Genomic DNA, 6,322 nt, shown 5'->3' with positions numbered 1-6,322 from the left:
TAATTCCTTTCCAGTTTTTATTATTGTTGCTATATATTGCTGAGGATCTGGATTATATTGCCTGTACTTTTTATATTGTCTCTCTTACTCTGCTCGGTCTCTGGAGGACCCTGCTCTGACGTTGTTTACTCCACCACAGGGGTTGAGGTGTTAGATGCTGGAGCATTTGCAAATGAAAGAAGCATGGGATAAGGGACTGTGTGATCAGATAGTTCGTTTCTGGGATTTTTGCATTTTGACGCCTTGCATCATTTATCATTTTTATTTCTATCAAGACTTTATTTGGTTTGGACTTTGGTAATTTAAAACTTTACTTTTCTTTTGAAGTATGAGTATTGAAATTGTTATGGTAAGACATACTTAATTTAGAATAAAATTTTATCGTGGTTGCTGATTATAAAAAAAAAAAAAAAATTTCCATGATTTTTGCGTTCTTTTGCTCGTAACGACTTGACGGAAATTGGGTCGTTACAGTCTCTGCTTTCCTATCTTCTCTGGGCCCACTATTGGCTTGTATAAATGCTCGAAGGGCAACCTCTGCCTCATCCCTAGTACCGTAGGACCGGTAGCAGGCTCCACTAAACTTGTTCACTTGATCGTGATAGTCTTGCCAACTGTCATATACACCTACCTGCCTTCCCTTGAATACCACATAAAATTTTATTTTGCCCATTAACCTGCAGGAATGGGATTCAAAATAATATTAACATAAACAACATAACCATAGTTTGTTATCATACCATCAATTTCTCACCACTTACATAAGCAACACAAACCTGCTGGACATACCCACCGTATAAAAAATAACAGTATCCAAACAACACAACATAACCAACCATAACAGTATCCAACCATAACATCAACCATAAACAGAACCCAAAAAAACATAACATGAGTTTCCCACCACCAACATAAGTTTGAGAACCCACCATAACAATATCCAAAAAACATAACATCAAAATAAGAAATAGTCAACCCACCATCAAAAGAGCGAAATACTGGAACGATCAAAACCAGATATAGGGAGAAGCTACTACTCTAAAATAGCGATAACTACCTCGTGACATCCCTCGTCCTCCAGGGAAAGGAAGACCTCAGTTTCGTTATGATGGGTATGGAGGTAGATGTAGGCTCTAACCCGTTCCCTGTAGGAGAAATTCTCCATGCTCATCACCGAGTCTTTAAGATGACTGAGGTCGTGCACCTCGGCAGTCGATGTGATGGCATCAGCCGTCATCCTGATACTGTCGGACAACCTATCCATATTTTATCCAAGCTTTGCATCGCCACCCCGCCTCCTCTTTCCTCTGCTACCCGGAGTAGGCGCTTTCACAGGGGATGAGTCACTGAACCCCATGCTGGCGTCTCTAATAGGAGAAGAATGGCGTGATCTGGAACATCGTGCAGGACCTGGAGGAGTAGCTACAGGGGGGAATCTGTCAGCCATATCGTCGAGCCCCACTGGGTCGCTGGAAGGAAAAGTACCCAAATCATCCTGGGAAGGGCGCATGGCTATCGTCAAGAAACTCTCCTGTAGCATGATCCTCCCCAAACACATACTTCCATTCTTCATAAAGGGGGTAACGGGTGTTAAAGAACCGAAGGTGTCCGGGAGTACTCTGCAAAAAAATGGTGTAATTGTAAGTAATGAGTGGAAACTGATTACAGAGAAAAACAAATAAGCCACAAAAGTATTGGAGATTACCTGTAGGTAATCATTCTTCACTTCATCCTCAACACTTATTTTGCATTGTATTGTATCCCAACCAAAACCGTTGCAACTGAGGATAGTGTGAACAATCCTGTAATTGGTTTTCATTGTCTTCATTCTGTTCCTCACATGATCTTTCGTGATTTCCCTTCCAATTCTAATGGTAAGATCCCGTGCCACCGCGTTGAATGCAAGCTCTTTAAACCCGTTAGCAATCTTGTTGCCCTCGGCAACCTGATTAGCTAAGCTTGCAACAAGTAGTCTATCCTCATCCTCTCCCCAGTGATTAATTTTTTTCCCTTCGACACCCCTGAAGTAGACGCCATCTTACCTGTGACATTGTTCATGTAGGAAACATGATACCATCAAACAGAAGACACAAAAGTAGTACTAAAAGCAAACACCTGAAACTAAAAGCAAACAAAGCAGTACTAAAAGCAAATGTGCATTCATCCCAAAGACAGTAATAAGAGCAAAGTGTAATAAGAGCAAAGTATTCGCGAGTGAACATAGTTACAACCCAAAGACAGATAATAAAATGTAATACTAAACAATAGATCATCCTAAGTATGACCACGGCGTGCCAGGAAATCACGCCACAAATGATCCATAATGCCTATACAGATTAGTCCTCCCGCTCTCACATCCTCTGCCCTAGACATAGGGGGCAAAGGAACAGGTGGCGGAATCTCCTCCGGAGGGGCTACCTCCAACTCACGGTCAACCACTTCAATGTACCTATCGTTTGGCATCTCCCTCCTGATGTGGTTGTAGACGCAGCAACAGGCTAACACAATGTCCACCTGTCGTTTTTAAGGATACATGGGTGGTGAATTTACTATGGTGAATCGCTTCTTCAGGACCCCAAAAGTTCGCTCGATTACATTCCTAGCCCCTGAATGCTTCTGATTATATAACTTTTCAAGAGATCGAGGCCTGCGCCCCCTGATCTCGTTCAGGTGGTAACTAGGGCCGCAGAATGGAGTTATAAAATGAGCCAGGCATGGGTAACCAACATCGACAAGGTAGTATTTTCCTGCACTCACAAGAAGGATTATGTCTAAGTTTCATAACTCATACCATAAACTAAAGGTAAGGTAAGGTGTAAAAAATAAAGTCTTAAGTACCGGGTGGACACAGAATGGGTTTCGCGAGTGATAAAGCGGATGCCAAGACCCGTGAGTCTGATGCCGACCCCTCCCACCCAGCTAACACGTAAGTGAACTTCATGTCGAAGTCACATGCAGCGAGCACATTCTGAGATGGGTATCCCTTACGACACCAAAATCTGCCATTCAACTCTGCATTTACTCTTGCATGTATGTGAGTCCCATCGATTGCACCAATGCAGTCCTACAATGTACACATTAAACATCAGGATACGTTAGCATATGAACCTAAGGCCCTAATCAATTACTAACAAATACAGAGGTAATGCTTGCTACCTTAAAGTAGGGCATCCAGTTCTGATTTCCAGTGATTTGATGTGGTGTCTCCGTTGAAGAGGTAAGATGAACAAGTGCCCGATATTTAGCACGACATCCAGAACCTTGTTAAAATACTTCAAAACCGTTGCCCCTGACCATCTAATTACTACCCTAACACGGCGGTTCCAATTGCTGTGACCAAGTATTTTTAAGAAAATGGCCACTTGTTCCTCGGCACAACAATGAATTGTGTCTTCGAGTAAGGCCGTGTTTCTTAAGATGGCCACAAAAGTGCGGAAGCAGTGAACATCCATACGAAGCACAGCGATACAGTGATTCTCTGCATGTGTGATACGTGTAACATATTCCCTGTGGGTTAGGTACCCTGATTCGTAAGGGGCTCTTGTCCTGCGCTGAAGATTTAGTCTAATCCTAAATAACAATGCAGCCGCAGTAGCCATAACTACCACTGCTGCTCGAACAATCATCATCCTCCTATTTGCTGCTTCTTGCGGCATGATGGTAGCCCTACAACACCCACAATCCTCTTTCAGACAAAACATCCAAGCTCCCAACCACCAAAAGACCCACAACCACCCATTCAAACATAGGCATGACGTAGAAAGCAATCCCAAGCATAGATAATAAGAAGCCGCAAACACGACATGGAATGGGGCTTATAGGAGAAAATATACCTCAAGATCCGAACAATAGTAGTAGCAGTGAAAGAGGGAGGGAGAACAGAAACGCCGTTCGATGCCGGAGAGAAGAGTCTACCAAGAAAAGAAGAAAGATGTGTGAGAAGGGACTTTTGAAACAACACAACACATATGAAAGTAATAAACAAATTGCTATCAAACAAAATAGAATTTTAAACTATCAAACATCATAACCAAAAGGAAAACAAGATGACTGGTGATAATCAGTAGGAAATGAACAAAGGCAATTTTCTGTTCCTAACATAACAATTGATCCCTACTATTTGAGATTCGAGCCACAAAGAATAGATTTAAATCTCAACAAAGACAGTAATTTTTTACCATCACACAACTCTGAGCACTGCTTAAAATTAGAACAAAATGTAGTAATATCTTTTTAGGGCTGCCAAACATGCCCTAAATAGTATGGTAATTTGGTAAATATCTATGCTCCACAAGCATGACGTTCCCTGGGTGTCCTCAAATCATTTTTGTAAGATTATAATCAGCTACTTCATGACCAACAGTAGAGAGAACACCAAAGCATAATATGATGCAACACAAATTTGAAATTCCAGTATTTAGTCTCGACCAAAAACTGACCACATATTTCTCAACTTCAATTAACAACAGCTAGCCAAACCCGATATCATGCTTGTCCATGTCAACACATATCTTTCGCACATTTCATCAAACATCTGTTGTGTAGATACCAAATCCCCACATTTGCAATACATATCGAGGATTGTGTTACCCAAGCGAAGGTTCATCTCCAAACCAATCTCTTTCAAGTACGAATGAAGTAATCGTCCTCGATTCAAATCACCCAACTGGGTAGAAGCCGAAATCAAACTAATCATGGTCACAGTATCCGGCTGAATATTATCCATCCGCCTTATTTCTTCAAACCAATCAATTGCTTGTTGATAAAAACCTCCACGAACGTACCCAGCGATCATGACATTCCACTTGGTCATGATTTGTACATCCCTCTATTACGCATTCATGTAATAGAGGGGAATAAGAAGAAGGAGAAACCCAAAAAAAGAAAACATAATAGAAACGAAGATAAGAGGGGAGAAACATACCTGGAAAGCCAAGCTCGCCGTACGTTTGAGGAAGACGAAATTTCAGACAGATGTGATGAAGATGATGCCTGCCATGGAGGGATGAAGAAGGGAGGAAGAAGACTATTTAGGGTTTTTTTTTTACAACAACCTCTTTACTTTCAACAACCCTCTTTACATTTTCACCCACCGTATTTACCTCACCGCGCGAGTTTTAGTTTCCCGGGAAACTAAATCGCACAATTTATTGGGATTTGGTTTCCCACTCTCGTGAGAAAATGTTTCCCTCCGTGTCATTTTTTCAATTTCCACGTCATTTTTTACAATTTCCACCTAACCACTGCTATTTTCCCGGGAAGACAAGTGAACACCGCTATTTTAGCTTTCACGGGAAAAAAAGAGGTGTTTTCCCGGGATTTGGTCTCCCGGGAATGCAAGTGAACAGACCCAAAGGGAGGGAAAATGGGCTTTTCCATGTCATTTTTTGACTTATGGCAGAAATTCCACATAGGGGTGCAAGTTTGGCCCTGTGAGCCCTGACCCACCCTGACCCGCCCTGAGCCCAAACAAGGTCAGGGTTGGAAAATCTGACCCTGAGGGCAGGTTTGGGTACATTTTTTTGGCCCTGACTCAGGGTCGGGTCGGGTTCGGGGTTGATACCCCGGGCCGACCCGACCCGACCCTCTTTACACTTTACCCCAGCCCGCCTTGACCGACCCGACCCTATTTACACTTTACCCGCGGCCCACCCTTGAGCCTTTCTGTTTTTCATTTCTCCATCTATTGGGTTTTGGTTATGTATTTATCACCAAAAATCATATATCAATTAAAATAATAGATTGTGTGGAAATATTTTGATTTTTGACAATTAAACAGACTGAAAACATGTAAAATTGCCCGTCTCGGTTCGACCCAAGAAGGGCCAGCCCGGCCCAATCAGGGTCGGCTTGGCCTGGCCCTGCCCAATCAGGGCAGGCAAGGGTTGGGCTGAACCCTGTAGGGCGGGCATTGGGTTGAGGATTTTCGGCCCTGACTCAGGGTCAGGGCGGGTTAGGACTAAGATAATGGCAGCTAGGGTTGGGCTAGGGTTTTACAAAACTCGACCCTGTTGCAGCCCTAATTCCACATGTGTAATTCTATTTTCCCTGGAAAGCAAGTGAACACTAGAATTCTGTCTTGTCAAGGAAAAAAGTGGCTGTTTTTCAGGGATTTGCTTTCCAGGGAACGCAAGTGAACAGAGCCTTAATTAAACTTGATTTTGTATCGTTAAAAAGTTATGAATCATGATTGAATAAATCTAGTTAAGCATTGGGAATTATGCTTTAATTCAAGCCATGAAATGGCTTTCCGCTCAATTGCATAGATAGATAAATTGACATAGATTTAGGCTCTGTTCACTTGCGTTCCCTAGAAAACAAA

This window comes from Tasmannia lanceolata, unplaced genomic scaffold (genome assembly GCF_043159265.1).
Source record: "Tasmannia lanceolata isolate RefF3 unplaced genomic scaffold, GAP_Taslan_0.1 ptg000003l, whole genome shotgun sequence".
Lineage (NCBI taxonomy): Eukaryota > Viridiplantae > Streptophyta > Magnoliopsida > Canellales > Winteraceae > Tasmannia > Tasmannia lanceolata.
The sequence above is the reverse complement of the archived record's forward strand: the minus strand, read 5'-3'. Positions refer to the sequence as shown.